Consider the following 18,352-nt stretch of genomic DNA (forward strand, 5'->3'; position numbering starts at 1 on the left):
TTATCTTGTCCGAATGTGTTTCAAACACACATCTTTCTTCCAAAGATGCTATTATATCATCAAACATACTTTAAATGTATAATACCACTTTATAGGTATTAATACACTTCATAAATATTATTTTACGATATCCCTCGATCGTTTATCTATAAACATTATCGATGTCGACTATCATAAGTCTTTTTATCACTTCGAAAAGTTTCTTATCAGTTATAACACGAAAATTTTAGAATCTGGAATACTTAAAATTTCTTCTTCCAGATCAAGGTCGGCAACAGACCTTAAACTCTCTCAAGTAATAGCAATATAAGCAAGCAACCTAAGGCATGCTATATTCATTTATCATTTAGCACATATTAGAATATAAGGCATATCTCCTCTTAATATTCTAGTGCTTGTGTCCATTTAGGTGTTTAACCTAAAATATACCAGATAGACATCGTATCATCATTACTTAGCAATTCATGTTTAAGTCTAGAATTTCTCAAAATTCCTAGTTCACTTAAACTAATTCTCTAAAATTTTTGAAGTAACTTAATATTTTAAAATACTAGGGTTTATCACTACCCATTACCCCACTTAAATCTTTCTTATGGTTTGTATCCATATATTCCTAATGAATCCGTTCATATATTGAACTTCCAACAGTTTAAGTCTAAATATCAATCCGTGATATTTAGTTCACTTAAACTACTGCTCTGATACCATGATTGAAAGAAACCCTTTCTAAACTTTCGTATTTCTGAAAGACCCAAACTTTCATACTCGACAATTGTTACTCCAAAACATGCTACATGCATATTTCTAAAACAATATCTTACATTGATAAAGTGATTACAAAAGATTGGATACGAACCGACTATGTTTTAATATTTTACATAACTACCCAGGATATTGTAATTTTATACAAACATAAACCGAAATACAAAAGTAATAGTAAAAACTATTCTACATCTTCCGAAAGTATATAACCATACTGGTTACTTATCTCCTGCAATTGTTAAACACTGAGAGGGGTAAGCGGTGACGCTTAGTGAGTTCAATAATAGATACAATATAACGTTATGTTTGTAACGACGTAAATTTTAAAACAATTTTTCATTTTCCAAACATGATAAAACTCATATAATATTCTCAAAATCTCTTGTATCAAATGTCATCACAATAAAATATATCCCAGAATCTCAAAACATAATCCTCTGCCAGTGTGTACAGATCATGTCGGCGCCTTCCCGCGATCCTCGAAAGTACCTGAAACACATATCACATAACACGGTAAGCATAAATGCTTAGTGAGTTCCCTAAAATACCACATACAACACATAAGCCACTCGAGGCTATAACTCGGTATGACCCTCCGGTCAATGTGTCTCAGCGGGACCCTCCAGTCCGGTAGCTCGTTGGACCCTCCAGTCCGGTCTAGCTCGTTGGACCCTCTGGTCCGGTCTCAATCGTTGGACCCTCTGGTCCGGTCTAAATCGTAGGAACCTCCAGTCCGGTCTATATAACACATAGCATACATATATCACAATGCACATAAACTCAAAATACACATAACACATAAGACCCTCCGGTCTGCACATAGTTACCATTCTAGGTAATGTATAGTGAGAAGACTCACCTCGGGTAATCTCGGAAAGTCTCGAACTCGAATATCTGATCTAGCCTCCGCCTAATCACATAAAGTAATTATCTCTAATTAATACGGCTCTCAAAGGCTATACTAGTCCCTCCCTATATTCACTCAGAATGGGAAAATACCATTTTACCCCTCCAATGGTCCAATGTCCAAATGTTGACCAAATCCTAAAAGTCAACCCCAATCAACGGTCCAACTTTGACCAGACTCGTCGAGTGCACTCGGGTGACTCGGCGAGTCCATGCGTGTCCTCTGAATCCTCCTAAGGCGTCACTCGACTGGTCGAGTTAACCTTTTTCTCGACGGGTTACCACTGATCACGAATCGTGGTGCAACACGATCCGACTCGTCGAGTCCACTCATGGACCCGACGAGTTTCTTCCATGAGAATGCTCAAACGACCTTCTGAGGTCAGATCTGTTTCTCTAACCTATAGATCTAGCCTTCTAACACTCAAAAGTTACGTAAAGGTCCAAACTTTATGCTCATGCAACACTCATATGGCTCTATTTGAAGAATTAGCCCTAATATGACAACCATGATCCAAAACCCAAAAAGGGACTGCATAAAGCTGGATGCTTGGGGCTCTCTGGACCTCTCAAGGTCCAGATCTAAGGTCTATTTCACATTGGGACCTCTCATGCTCTTATTCCAACTCAAGAAAGGGTAAAGAAACCCTTGATTCAAGAAGCCTACACAATAAAGAAGAAAAGGGTCGAATTGCTACCTGAAAGTGAAGCCTCCTTGCTTGAAAGTCTCAGAACAACAACCTCCTTTGGTCCTTCGTGCTGGATCACTTCTCCTCCTTAGCAAAATCACAACAAATGGTTCAAGATGGCTCTCTCTCTCACTACACACGCTTAAATATGCTAGGGTTCTTTTCTCTGAAAGGGTGGCCGCAAATGAAGGCCATAAGGACCCTTAAATAGGGCACAAGCCCAAAGATTTAGGGTTTTTGTCCACAGCGCGGACTCGTCGAGTCGACCCTCCGACTCGTCGAGTCCATTCATTAATCCTAGTCAGCAGACGCGATCCTACTCGACGAGTCTAGGCGTGAACTCGTCGAGTCCCTCTCCTTGACTCAAAAATAAATACTCAATTTATGATACCTGGAAATCCGGATGTTACAATTCTCCCCCACTAGAATCAGACTTCACCCTCGAAGTATCACTCTGCAAACAACTCTGGATGCTGCTCCCGCATCTCCGTCTCCGGCTCCCAGGTCAGCTCGGGCCCTCTCCGATGTTGCCACTGGACCTGAACTAGGGGCACCTCCTTGTTCCTCAGAACCTTGATCTTCCGATCCATGATCGCGATCGGCCTCTCAATGTAATTCAAACTTGGGTCCACCTGAATATCCTATAGCGGCACAACCGTCGTCTCATCGGCTATACACTTCCTCAACTGGGATACATGGAAGGTATCATGGATCTGACTCAACTCCTCTGGTAGCTCCAGACGGTATGCTACCTTACCCACCCTCGCGGTCACCCTAAACGGACCAATGTATCGGGGCCCCAGTTTGCCCCTCTTCCTGAATCGGATCACTCCTTTCCAAGGAGATACCTTCAGGAGTACGAAATCTCCAACCTGGAACTCGAGCTCGGATCGCCGCCTATCCGTATAACTCTTCTGACGGCTCTGGGCTGTCAGTAACCTCTGTCTGACCTGCTGTATCTGCTCAGTCGTCTTAAGAACTATCTCAGTGCTACCCATCACTCACTGCCCTACCTCTCCCCAACAGATGGGAGTTCGACACCTCCTCCCATAAAAAAGCTCAAAGGGAGGCATACCAATACTCGAATGGTGGCTATTGTTGTAAGAAAACTCAGCCAAAGGTAGGTATGTGTCCCAACTCCCACCAAAGTCCATAACACATGCTCGAAGCATATCCTCGAGTGTCTGAATCGTTCGCTCACTCTGGCCATCCGTCTGTGGGTGGTAGGCAGTGCTGAAGTGCAATCTCGTACCCAACTCCTCATGAAACTTCTTCCAGAACCTGGAAGTAAAACGTACATCTCGGTCTGACACAATTGAGATCGGCACTCCATGCCGCGACACCACCTCTCTCACATATATTTCTGCCAGCCTCTCCGCAGAAGAGCTCTCACTGATAGCAAGGAAGTGAGCGCTATTTATCAGCCGGTCCACAATCACCCAAATTGCATCAACACCCCTCGCGGTCCTTGGCAATTTGGTGATAAAATCCATAGAAATATGTTCCCACTTCCACTGGGGAACCTCTAGTGGTTGCAACTTGCCATGCGGACGCTGGTGCTCGGCCTTAACCCGGCGACAGGTCAAGCACCTCTCTACTACCCATGCAACATCCCTCTTCATACAGGGCCACCAATAGTCTATCTTCAGGTCCAAATACATCTTAGTGGCCCCGGGATGGATCGAGAATCTCGATCTATACGCCTCCTCCATCAGAGTGCTACGTGCCCCGCACGTATAAGGCACCCATATCCGACCTCGAAAGATCCTCAGCCCTCGTCTATCCGTCACAAACTCGGATACCTGCCCAACCACCCGCTCTCTCTTGAGGTTCTCTGGTCTCACAGCCTCTGCCTGGGCCTCTCGGATGGTATCTAATACCGGAGTCATCACCGTCATCCTCATACATATGTCTCGAATCGGGGCACTCTCCGCCCTACGGCTTAGAGCATCGGCTACCACGTTAGCCTTGCCCGGGTGGTATAGGATCTCACAGTCATAATCCTTTACCACATCCAACCACCTCCTCTGACGCATGTTCAGGTTGGGCTGATCCATCAGATACTTCAAACTCTTGTGGTCCGTGTATATGGTACACCGAACCCCATACAAATAATGGCGCCATATCTTGAGGGCGAACACCACTGCCCCCAACTCCAAATCGTGGGTGGGATACCTCGTCTCATGAGACTTCAGCTACCTCGATGCATATGCTATCACGTGCCCTCTCTGCATAAGCACCGCACCCAACCCTGATATAGACGCATCACAATACACCACAAAATCCTCCATTCCCTCCGGAAGGGCTAACACTGGAGCTTCGCATAGTCTCTGGCGAAGGGTCTCAAATGAGGTTTGCTGCTCTGGACTCCAAGAAAAAGCAACGCCCTTCCGGGTCAATCTGGTGAGGGGAACGACAATCTTGGAGAAATCCCGGATAAATCTCCGATAGTAGCCGGCCAACCCCAGAAAACTCATGATCTCGGTGGGGGATCTCGGCACCTCCCAACTCATCACAGCCTCAATCTTGGCCGGATCGACCAATATCCCATTCTGATTAACGAGATGTCCCAAGAACTGGACCTCCCGTAACCAGAAATCACACTTGGAGAATTTGGCATAAAGCCTCTCCGATCTCAATACTTCGAGGATCTCCCTCAGGTGCTCCTCATGCTGCTCTCTGGTCCTCGAATACACTAGAATGTCGTCGATGAACACAATCACCGATCGATCCAACATCGGCCTGCATACTCGGTTCATGAGGTCCTTGAACGCCGCTGGTGCATTGGTGAGCCCAAAAGGCATCACCACGAACTCGTAATGCCCATAACGAGTCCTAAACGCTGTCTTCTGGATATCCTCATCACGCACCCTCATCTGGTGATATACAGACCTCAAGTCTATCTTGGAAAACCAAGACGCACCCTGCAACTGATCGAACAGATCGTCGATCCTCGGTAATGGATAACGGTTCTTGACCGTTAATTTGTTCAACTCCCGGTAATCAATGCACATCTGGTGTGAACCATCCTTTTTCTTGACAAAAAGGATCAGCGCTCCCCACGGCGAGCTACTCGGTCAGATGAATCCCTTCCCCAGCAACTCCTGAAGCTGCGAGGATAACTCCTGCATCTCCGGTGGCGCAAGGCGATAGGGTGCCTTGGCAATAGGTGCTGCCCTCGGAATCAAATCGATGCGAAACTCCACCTGCCTCTCGGAAGGCACACCCAACAACTCCTCGGGGAAAACATCCGGAAACTCTCGCACTATCGGTACCTCGCTGACAGAACTCGGCCTCTCTGCGGCAACTCGTGTATCCATTACATAGGCTACAAACCCTCTACAGCCCTACTGTAGACTCTGTCTCGCTCTGGCAGTCGAACAAAATGCTGACCCAGATTGGGTACCCTCGCCATACACCGTTAGCACTCCCCCACTAGGGTCTCGTATGGTCACCAACTGCCGCTCGCAGTCTATAACAGCTCCAAATCGGCTCAACCAGTCCATGCCCACGATGACACAGACATCACCCATCGCAATCGGTACCATATCTATCGGGAGCTCAACACCGAAAATCTCGAGCACACATCCTCGAATCACATCAGTAGCATAAACCGCTCGCTCGTCAGCTATGGAAACTCGTAGAGGTCGACTCAACGCCTCTCGCCGGGTACCTATGTGCTGGCTAAACGCTAATGACACGAAAGATCGACTCGCACTCGAGTCAAATAACACCAAAGCAGGTACAGAACTCACAAGAAAAGTACCTATGCATACCACAGAATAAGCACAATATCTCAAACTCAGTATAAGTAAATAAAAGAATACATACCAGCCACGACATCGGGCGCTGCGCGGACCTCCTCCGCTGTCAACTGAAAGGCTCTCCTGCGAGCCTTCGGTGTCTCGACCTTTGCTGGCCGTACCTCGGTAGCTCTAGCAGCAGGTGCAGATCCCTGTGTTGATCCCTGAAGTAGCTGCGGGCACTCGGCCTTCCGATGGCCTGTCTGGTTGCAGTGAAAGCAAACCGAAAATCCCTTGGGGCAATCCCTCGCGATATGCCCCCCCTTCCCACACTTGTAGCACACACCCGCTCTGCATGTCCCATCATGGCTCTTGCCGCACTTCCCGCAAGTGCGGCCCTTCGGACCTCCAGATCTCGAATCAGCGGGCTTTGCCCGCTTGGCTGCCGGCTGAGATTGTACCGGCCGCCTATCCCTCCTCTGAGACTCGGCCTCCTCCCTGGCCTGAGTCTCTAGCTCAATCTCCCTCTTCCGGGCATTCGCCTGGAGCTCGACAAATGTCCGGTATGTCGAGTTCGCCACGAACTCACGAATGTCCCTCCTCAGTATGCTCAGATATCGGCTCATACGTGCCTGCTCGGTAGACACGTGCTCAGGGCAAAACAACGCCCTCTCATGAAAGATTCGTGTAATCACAGTCACGAACTCCGTCCCCTGCTTGAGGGACAAGAACTCCTGCGCCAACCATTCCCTCTCCACCGGGGGAACATACTCATCTCGGAACATGGTGGTGAACCTCTCCCAGGTCACCGCTGTAATCTCTGCAAGAGTGAAGTCTGTCGTAACAAACTTCCACCAGTCCTTCGCTCCCAAGCGAAGCTGGTTCAGCGCGAACCGTACTCTCAGATGCTCCGGACAAGAACAGGTGTAGAAGCATCCCTCAATGTCAGAGATCCACCTCATCGCGGCTATCGGATCCTGAGTCCCATCAAACTCTGGTGGCTTCGTATTGTTGAACTCTCGGTACAGCAACGAGTCACCCCTCTGTGGCCTGGCAGCGGCGACGGCTGCGGTGGCTGCAGCAACAACAGCCTCGGTAAGAGAAGCATACCGCTCATCAAACGTCTCAATCAAAGTGGTCTTGATAGGCCCAAACATCTCAGGAATCTCCGCTCGAATGGCTGCGGCCACCTCCTCGTGAATCAACCTACGGATTTCCTCATCACTGGTACCACTGGTACCACTGCCTCCTGGGTGGTGGCGCGTCCCAACCATGATGTCTCTGAAATACAACACAAAATAAGGCAGAGACTCGCTCGAGTATACTCGCACTCGATACTCAACCCTACTTGTTCTTTACTACCCTAAGGATTCTTACTTGGACTGCTCACCGATCCGGTGTTTTCAGTAGTACGGGCCCTATACTACCTTCCACAACGCATCGGTATTCACCCCAAGTCCTCCTCCTAGGATCCCAGATCACAAGTACTCTATATCTCACTAAACTTAGGCTACCCTCCAGTAGACCACTCATAAGCTCCTCACTGCTACTTACTGACTCTCGAAGTATCTCATAGTAGCAGTAACTCCTAGGCTAAGGCATCACAAATCAGGCCCACTCTAGTCCTAACTATGAATACCTAGCCTACTCTAGCATGCATAGCATATCACATAATATCTCATAACACATAATGTAAGGGTATTTTGGGAAATCACCGTTCGGGCGCTGGCTGATTGTACACACTGCTCCGTTCTGCTTTTCTCAAAAATCTTTTTCTCTTTTAGGAAAATTGTTTCTTTTATGAAAATTTTTCTCAAATCCTCAGTTTGAGTTTAGATACGCCCAAAGGTGCATCCGAATCCCTCAAACCAAGGCTCTGATACCAACTTGTAACGACGTAAATTTTAAAACAATTTTTCATTTTCCAAACATGATAAAACTCATATAATATTCTCAAAATCTCTTGTATCAAATGTCATCACAATAAAACATATCCCAAAATCTCAAAACATAATCCTCTGCCAGTGTGTACAGATCATGTCGGCGCCTTCTCGTGATCCTCGCTGGTACCTGAAACACATATCACATAACACGGTAAGCATAAATGCTTAGTGAGTTCTCCAAAATACCACATACAACACATAAGCCACTCGAGGCTATAACTCGGTATGACCCTCCGGTCAATGTGTCTCAGCGGGACCCTCCAGTCCCGTAGCTCGTTGGACCCTCCAGTCCGGTCTAGCTCGTTGGACCCTCTGGTCCGGTCTCAATCGTTGGACCCTCTAGTCCGGTCTAAATCGTAGGACCCTCCGGTCCGGTCTATATAACACATAGCATACATATATCACAATGCACATAAAATCAACATACACATAACACATAAGACCCTCCGGTCTGCACATAGTTACCACTCTAGGTAATGTATAGTGATAAGACTCACCTCGGGTAATCTCGGAAAGTCTCGAACTCGAATATCTGATCTAGCCTCCGCCTAATCACATAAAGTAATTATCTCTAATTAATACGGCTCTCAAAGGCTAGACTAGTCCCTCCCTATATTCACTCAGAAGGGGAAAATACCATTTTACCCCTCCAATGGTCCAATGTCCAAATGTTGACCAAACCCTAAAAGCCAACCCCAATCAACTGTCCAACTTTGACCAGACTCGTCGAGTGCACTCGGGTGACTCGGTGAGTCCATGCGTGTCCTCTGAATCCTCCTAAGGCCTCACTCGACTCGTCGAGTTAACCTTTTTCTCGACAGGTTACCACTGATCACGAATCGTGGTGCAACACGATCCGACTCGTCGAGTCCGCTCATGGACTCGGCGAGTTTCTTCCATGAGAATGCTCAAACGACCTTCTGAGGTCAGATCTGTTTCTCTAACCTATAGATATGGCCTTCTAACACTCAAAAGTTACGTAAAGTTACGTAAAGTTCCAAACTTTATGCTCATGCAACACTCATATGGCTCTATTTGAAGAATTAGCCCTAATATGACAACCATGATCCAAAACCCAAAAAGGGACTGCATAAAGTTGGATGCTTGGGGCTCTCTAGACCTCTCCAGGTCCAGATCTAAGGTCTATTTCACATTGGGACCTCTCATGCTCTTATTCCAACTCAAGAAAGGGTAAAGAAACCCTTGATTCAAGAAGCCTACACAATAAAGAAGAAAAAGACCGAATTGCTACCTGAAAGTGAAGCCTCCTTGCTTGAAAGTCTCAGAACAACAACCTCCTTTGGTCCTTCTTGCTGGATCACTTCTCCTCCTTAGCAAAATCACAACAAATGGTTCAAGATGGCTCTCTCTCTCTCACTACACACACTCAAATATGCTAGGGTTCTTTTCTCTGAAAGGGTGGCCGCAAATGAAGGCCATAAGGACCCTTAAATATGGCACAAGCCCAAAGATTTAGGGTTTCTGTCCACAGCGCGGACTCGTCGAGTCGACCCTCCGACTCATCGAGTCCATTCATTAATCCTAGTCAGCAGACGCGATCCTACTCGACGAGTCTAGGCGTCAACTCGTCGAGTCCCTCTCCTTGACTCAATAATAAATACTCAATTTATGATACCTGGAAATCCGGATGTTACAGTTATGCCATATATATACTTCAATATGGCAGAAGCAAAGAGGAACAAGGAACAACAAAGGCATATGTGAATCATGTGACAAACTTTCCATATCAATCAATGATTTTATTCGAAGATATACGATCAATGAGACATGACAATTTCTATACTTGATATACATCAATAAAGCTTCGGCCCAAATGGCACAGAAGACATACACTTTCTGATTTAAACATTTCGGTAGATTTCAGGCTTATAGCCCTATCTAACCATCTGCCAATGCCATAGAATTGAAGTCATTCTCTTACGGAGACATGCTCTACATGGCTAGAGGCTACGTACCAGTACCACCGTGAATCTAAGTCCTTTCACTAATCACATGGTCAAAGGTATAGCTTTGCTATCATAAATAGCAGGAATAAAAATAACACGGGAAATTAACCCGGAATAAAAACACTGAAAAGCACATAGCACATATAACACATAACATACAATTGTTCCTATATATTAAACTCACCGTGAAATAACCGGGGGTTAAAATAGTAATTTGGGTAGCACTTCGTTACTATAATTAGCTTTCTTCGTTGAAAATCAGGAGTTTTATTGAAAACCGGGCCCTGCGAGGGTTGGGCTTCAAACCGAAAAGATAAATTTATCGGGGTCTTCGGGCACTTTGGGGCGTGTTCCGGGTGTTAAAAATGATACAGGGGCTTCTGGGGAAGTGAAAATAGCTAAAATACAAATTTTGGGGTGAAAAAGTGTTAAATTTCCAAAATTACCCGACAAGTCTCGCAACCCCTATATATACATGCGAGGCTCAGATCCGGAGCAAGGAAGGAGGGACACGCGGCGGCTGGAGCGAGCTTCGGATGCGAGGAGTCGGACAGCACACGCGCTTCGGAACTCCGGACCTGGCATGCGTCGGACGTGTCATCGGCTGGACTTCGGCTCGGACACGGGGAGCCACGCGGCATGCTTCGGTCGTATCACCATCCGACACGGGGCACGCATGCGAGAATCCGGGTGACGTGTCCGGGTACTGTTCATGCGAATTTTCTCGGTTTTCGCAATTATTCTCGATTTTTGTGCCAAAAACTTCTAAAACCCATAACTTTCGCATACGAGCTCCGTTTTCGACGTTCTTTATATGCATGAGTAGGGAAAATTATGATGTACAACTTTCGTTTAGACTTTGTCGGCTATTTTTGACTTTATTTTTAATATTATTATTTTTAACAGACCGGGACAGAAAAATCCGTTAAAAATTCTTAACTTCTTCATCCGATATCTGTTTCCGTCTGTCTTTTTACCGTTGTACTACTATTGACAAAACATTCGATTCTCGTTTAGGTTGTGTCGGCTAAAAATCACTCGATCTAAAATTCGAGTGTTTAGCTGTCTACTGCTAAGCTGAAACTTAGAAAAATCATAACTTTCTCATACGAAGTTAGATTTTGGCGTTCTTTTTATCAAAATTCTCGGTTTAACAAATACTACGACTTTCATTTAGATCACCAAGGCTAAAAAGTAGTTTATCAAAAACTCATTTTTTACGTCATTCGGTGTCGTGCCGGTTTTGTCGCGGATCTTCGATTGGTCATAACTTCTTCGTTATAACTCAGATTTCAATGAGGTTTTCGCCTAACTGTTTCTAACGAGATTCTTTACAACTTTCAATAATAAAATTTTACTTATTTAAAATTTTATATTTTCGTTAAATTTCAATATTTGACTTTTGATTGGAATCTCATAAGACTTCCAATATTTTCCGAGCGATTCTAAACATAGTTTTACTTCATTTCTAGTAAAAACTATCCGTTAGAACTCAATGCTCATAATTATATAATATTTCATAATATTATTCACTTTTAAAATTACATAACACGATAACTGAACGAATATGTTACACTTTGTGATTCTTGCATGTGTTTATTAGAATGTTTCCGGATTTCGGTCTGATGCCGGGGCAAGCCCGAGGAATGATTATATGTATGCTAGATGATTATGTCATATGTATTGTTGATATGATTATGTATACCGAGCTTTTCTCGATGTCGGCCAGGGCCCGATGCCAGATTTTAGTCATATGTCGGGCGTGGCCCAATACCGGACTATGGTTCAAGTTATGTTGTTATGTGATGTTTGGCGGGGCCCGATGTAGTGGGCTAGGCCTAAGTTATGTTGTTATGTGATTATGTGATATGTGTATGGTATGTGGTAGTTTGGGGAGACTCATTAAGCTTCGTGCTTACAGTTTTCAGTTTTGGTTTCAAGTACTTCTGCTAGTAAGGGGAAGAGCTCGTGATGATTGCATTGCACACACCACATCGTTTAGCCTGAGATGATTTACTCTGATATTTGGACATGTGATTTTGATATAGTGTTTTGATATGATGTTTTGAGATACTATAGTATATCTTTTTATGAGATGTTTTGGTTATCATGATATTATTTATAAATTAAAAATGAAATTTTTGGACAATATTTTTGAGATGTTATAATTTTTTTTGTTACATGACATGTTCTCCTTCAATTTGACAAATGTCAATTTGTGGTAATTTACAATTAAATAATTTCCACTTGTCACTATAAGAAAATGCCACCTATATTTTATATTAATAACTAGGTGTAAAACATGTGTAATACACGGGTTAATTAAAAAAGATTAAATATCAAAGTGTAACAATAAATATTTTTTAAAATAAATTTTTGAAATAAGGAATGAAAAACATATTAATTGCAATTTATTATCACATTTATTACATTTAATACTTTACATATATAAGTATAAGTATGATGTGACTTTAATTTTAAAAATTGAAAAAATCCAGAAATTGACATGTGGATATTATTTTATTTTAAAAATATCACAAAATGACAAGTGTCAAAAACTTATGAAAGATTGACATATGGCAAAATTGATCTTTATTTATTATAGTAGATAATAATAATTAATAAAGAAAATAAAATAAAAAACGTATATGATCTAAATCAAGCAATTAAGCCAATTTTTTAACGTATACTGGGAAAGTCTTCGGTCTTCAATTCGGTTCTGATCCTCTAACAATCAAGCATCGGTTACATTGCTAATAAATTTAAGCTTCATGTATCATTCCTATTTCAAAAGTTTTACTTGATTTGCTTCAAATCAAATTCTACACTCAGTATGATATATGTTTTTAATTTTCGGATTCGGTCAATGAAAGATTTTCGTTTGCATATTTTAATCAATCGAAAATCACATTCAAATAGTTTTCATATTAATCTGCAAATTCAGTTCAATCAAAGATTTTCCTTTGCTTATAACTTGGTTTTTATAATGTTATTACCACAACATTTTATTCAGTGTGAAAAGTTGAAGAAAGGCAAAATCGGCATTAAGAAATCTAAGAAGGACAGCAGGTTAGTATCTTAATGTATTTTTAAGTATACCTTATGAATTTCTTTTTATTCTTTCTGTAAAAGATAGTCTAATAACATCATTTGATATATGTCCACCACATGCTCGATATAATGTCAATCAGGTTTTCTATGTTTTTTCCATTATTGAAATAATTGTTCTTCTTATCCTACATTTCGACTTTTTATTCCTGCATAATCATATACTAAAATCAAATTATAAAAAAATTAATGTTTTTCTGATTATCTTTTATGTTTAACTGTGGTGTGTGTATTAGTTTGTCAATGTATAGTTGTATAGTTGTATAGCTATTCAGTAGTCATACACAGGAGGCCATATGCAACCTGTTGGATGTTTAGAAAGAGTGAATGAAAAATCAAAAGTAGCTTAACTCTTTGATTTTTCCATATGCATATCCTTTTTATTATATTGGATTTGTTACAACAAACTATACATATGCTCTACTTCATAAACATATTAGATCTGTATAAACTTATTGGATTTGTTGGATTTGTTACTGCTAACTATACATGTTCTCTCTCTCTCTCTCTCTCTCTCTCTCTCTCTGGAATTAGTCTTTATGACTGTTTTACCCCTACGTTAGTTTTATATATCATAAATTCATGTAAAATAACATCTTAGTTTTAATTATTTATATTACAAATCTTATAGCTGTTACTGTTCTGTTTGTTGTAACTGTTCTAACAATTTGTATATTGTGCCGTCTCCTGTTACACTTAAGTAAATTGGTCATTTTTTAACTTATTTATTTGGCACTCGGATTTCATTAATCACAATTATTCTCACTTATGTTTTTGACTATTTATGGGGACATCTTGAACCAAATACGTCCCATTTAAATTTCATGACACCCTTACGCTACAATATATCTCCATCCTTTTTGTTCTCACTTATAGTTGGGCAGAATGGTCATTTTTTTAAAATTTGACCATGTAGCCTACTAAGATGACACAAATTGTCCCTGCCAACATTTTGATAATTTTGTACTGATTTAAACTGTACCGTACATGAAAAATTACCATATAGCCCATGTGTACTATCATATTATGAGTGAGATTCCTACTAATTTAAGTTATTCCCGGTCTCATTTGGTACTATTGATATTCGTGAAGTTAATATTATGAATTCAAGTTTAATTAGCAGACTAATTTATATGTAAATAGGGCTTTAGTTTGTTTAGTAAACAAAACCAAATATAACATGCTGAACAGATACATACATATCTTAGTACTATTATTGGTTACTTTCATATATGACACACGCTTGGTATAACTTATAAAGGTTATATTCCATTTTGAGTTGGTTAGTTGAATATGGTTAATGCTGATTGAATCCATTATAAAATATATATGCATTTTTTGAATAACTTTTAGGGATTTCCAATTCTTAAAATATTATTGAATTGTTTATAAAGATTTAAAAATAATACGATGAGTTAACTTTGGTGTGTGTTTGTAACTGTTGTTTCTATATGAGCAGTGTCAGTATGGTCATTTATTATTAAATTTGACCCTATGGTATACTAACATTACAGAAATTGTCCCTGCCAACAGTTAAATAATTTTGTACTCATTCAAACTATCCCTCATAAAAAATTACCAAATTGCCCAGTGTAATATCATATTATGAGTGAGATTTAATCCATTTTATTATATTTAATAATATCATATTTCGTTAATAATTTGGTTAGATTGAGAAGTAGCAGTTTTAATGAAAGGTTGATGTGTTAAATGTCAATTTCTAGTAAAGCCTATTCTCATTTCTACACATAAGAGCATCTTACTTTTGTTTTTCAATGCTATCCACTGCAACTTGCAAACAACAAATAGGATAAAAAAAATTACGTTGAAATTGGAAGATTTAGAGTATGTTTCTTTTATGACTTTTGCGATTATTATTTTTAAAATTATTGTTATAATTGATAGTTTCTAAAAATGTTTTAATTTGCTCATATGTTACCATTATTACTTATGCCATAATTCTTGGCACGATTAAGATGTTTGACGATAATTAACAATGGTACTACTGGTCTTGCAAAAAATGTAAGAGCAAGGTTCAAAAAATGATGGTTATATATGAACAACCCAATGTTTTGGACCAAGTGGTTGGCAAAGAAGCTTGGGTATGTCCAAAAGACCAGTGCAACGACCAAGTCATAGTTGTTCAACCAAGGTCTAATAAAAAAATTACATTCTTTGAGTATTATATTTATCTAATTTGTACTATTTTAATTATTTGTTAAATATGTTAGTTTTATGCTCTAAATTCGAGTATAAGGCTTGGTGTAAGTAGTGACACTAACTCTTTTTGATCGAGAGGTTAGAAATATTGTAAAAATATCTTCAAAAGACTTGATAGAAAAGTATGAAAAGGTATATATTATAAAACTTACTAATTTATTGCATTCATTTCTATGTTTTCGGTTTATTTTTGTTAAATTTACGTGTCTTATATTTGTTGTAGATGGGTAAGATTGATGATTTTCCTGTTGAGCCAAATGACCTTATTGGTAGAAAAATGGCTTTTAAAATAATTGTGAAAAGCTATACCACTAGTAAAAAATATGTCTGTAGTTACAACATATCAAAGATAAGTGATAATGTTGACATAATTTCTACATTGGAGAAGCTCGAAAAAGCGAATAACATTGAATAGGTTAAACTACAACTATATCTTAAATCCATTGAAGTGTTATATTTTATATAGATTTTTTATCCATCTAACATGTAATTTACCAATTATTATTTAGGACACTGAAATTGAGTCTGTTAATGTGATGGTCTTGGATTTCAACTCTCAAGATACAATTCGTTTTAAGGTATAATTTCTTACTTTTTCATTTTGCTTTGTTACATGACTACTATGTCAGTCTTTAACATATATAAATTTTCTCATTTAAGGATTCTGCTTCCTTCACTACTGATAATACCCATGTCTCTACTTTTTCGAAGAGCATTTCAGTGACTCCATCAAACAACCATCACAACAATGATTTCATTCCACCGTCTCCAAATGTGAAATGTAAATGTAAACGTGTAGATGTAAACGTGTAGATGTTTACGATATCAACAAAATCTTCAACAAAATCCATTGGAGCAAAGGAAGGAATTGTGTCCACTCTACTATTGATTCCTAAAGTTGAGAAGTGAGTTCTTTTGAACTTTTCAAACAATTTTCCATTTGACGTTTTTTTATTTAACAAGTTTGCGCTTTTATAGTTTGCCAAGAATACTCAATTTATTGGTTTCATAATTGTGGTTTGTTTCATTTTATGTTAAGTGCTAAATTGGATTTCGTTAATAAATATCGTCATTTATTTAATTTTAAATGGTATTTGTGTATATTGTAAATATGATGCATGTCTACGTGTGTGTATGTGTCTAAATGAATTAAATAATGATGCTATATTACGCAATTACCGTTAAGCTTTTATAAAAACAGAGACATTTTCTGTAAACTTTTAACAACATGGAGATTTTGTGTCGAGTTAGTAAAAAAATGGACCTTTTTGACTTTTTTTTCTAAAGTTAGTAGCACATGGACCTTTCAAAGAGGAACTATCCTGCCAATTACTACAATTTTATGAAAACTTTCCTTAATACCCTTTTTTATAACCAACAATGCCTTAATATTACTATATCCTCATAATATAGCAATACACTTTTCTTTTAACAGTTTATATAATATATTTATAATCACTTTTTAAACTTTATACCCTAAAATAGCAAAGTACTTGCTAAGTACATTGCTATAATTGTCAATAGTTATAACTAATTTGCAGAATGCTATATTTCATTGATTTGTGAATTCACCTGATATGAGGAATGTAATGGAATGGAATTCCACCTCAACCTGGTTCTTCAAGCTATATATTATTTTACACTATTGACAATTACAAAAAACCCTCTTCATGCAGCCTGACATTATGGCTTTGTTTATGACAAAGGACAAGATGGTCATTCTTGTGAGATTCTAACTATCTTTCAAGAAAAAGGTTTTCATATGCTGGTTGTTCCATTTGATCATTGGATCTCTATACTGAAAGGAAGGAGATTTCAAAACTTGAATGGGATTTAGGAGCATTTTTGCCACATTTGAAGAACTTGGAATCTCATTTTCTAAACTTGTGATAGAATCTATTGAACTCTTTAATAGACTTGGAACTCTAACGTCATTCATAGAAGCCACATATTTATAAGAGTTATCAAAAGAATTTTGATTTTCACCAATAAAGTCTTTGCTTATATGTAAAACTATGCGAATACCCGCGCGCTGCATAGAGTCAACTATATAGTTGAAATATTTACAAATATATGTTTTAAATATAACAATGACATTGTTGTTAACTTTTATATAATAATACTTATAGTAAGTTGATATAAAAGCATTGATTAAATTTAACTATATGATAAAGTAGACATGTATCAATACTATATAATCTTAATCGTCTCAATGACACATACTCGTGGGTTACTCATGAATAAAATTAAGTATAATATATGGTTTAATGTTATTTATAGTTGTTATTGAGATTAATTAATTAAAAAAATTAGTTGCTTAACATATTAATTTCTATCATTGTAGTTATTCAAAGCATTAAAAATTGTTTTTTGTTTTTAAAGGTAACAATATAAATTTTTATATAACGTCATTTTTAAGTTTGATGTTGTAAGTTATTTTTAAATTAACAATTTAATCATTTTATACAAATTATTAAAATTTGAGACTTTAAAATGTCAATGGTTTACATACAAAAACATATCCAAGCTAATAAGTTAACTATAACATATATATATATATATATATATATATATATATATATATATATATATATATATATATATATATTTGATATTTCGATTGAAGTTAAGACATATTAAAAGTTAAAGACATAATTTTATAAGTAGAAGTAAAGATGATGTTTTAATATTGAAGTTTAGTTAATTTAGGATTACAAATATTTTTAGTTAATTTGAGGTTACAATTTAGGTTTTGCATTTAACACGACAGTTTATAACGTTTTTGATATTTACAAAATAATCTTTAGATTTTCTTGTAAGTTTAGTTGAAATTTCGATTGAAGTTAACCCTTTAACATTATATTTAAATTAACAATTTAAGCATTTTATACAAATTATTAAAATTTGTGACTTTAAATTGTCAATAGTTTATATACTAAAACATTTCCAAACTAATAAGTTAACTATAATATATTAAAAGTTAAAGACATAATTTTATAAGTAGAAGTAAAATA

The 18,352-nt window shown here is 38.8% G+C and overlaps 1 long non-coding RNA gene across 3 annotated transcripts; it reads left to right on the forward strand.

Annotated features, from left to right (window-relative positions):
* The first annotated feature begins 12,705 nt into the window (after positions 1-12,705).
* LOC145125698 (uncharacterized) lies at positions 12,706-16,384 on the forward strand. Of its 3 annotated transcripts, none has more exons than XR_013716119.1 (4): positions 12,706-12,841; positions 13,024-13,079; positions 15,848-15,916; positions 15,999-16,384. It is a non-coding gene; the product is annotated as an uncharacterized LOC145125698 (long non-coding RNA). The 3 variants fall into 3 exon arrangements; XR_013716120.1 differs by having other exon boundaries at positions 12,707-12,783; XR_013716118.1 differs by lacking the exon at positions 12,706-12,841 and having other exon boundaries at positions 12,851-13,079.
* Positions 16,385-18,352: the final 1,968 nt, after the last annotated feature.

The sequence above is a fragment of the Lactuca virosa genome, chromosome 7 (assembly GCF_052849685.1).
Source record: "Lactuca virosa cultivar CGN04683 chromosome 7, Lactuca_virosa_CGN04683_v6, whole genome shotgun sequence".
Classification (NCBI taxonomy): domain Eukaryota; kingdom Viridiplantae; phylum Streptophyta; class Magnoliopsida; order Asterales; family Asteraceae; genus Lactuca; species Lactuca virosa.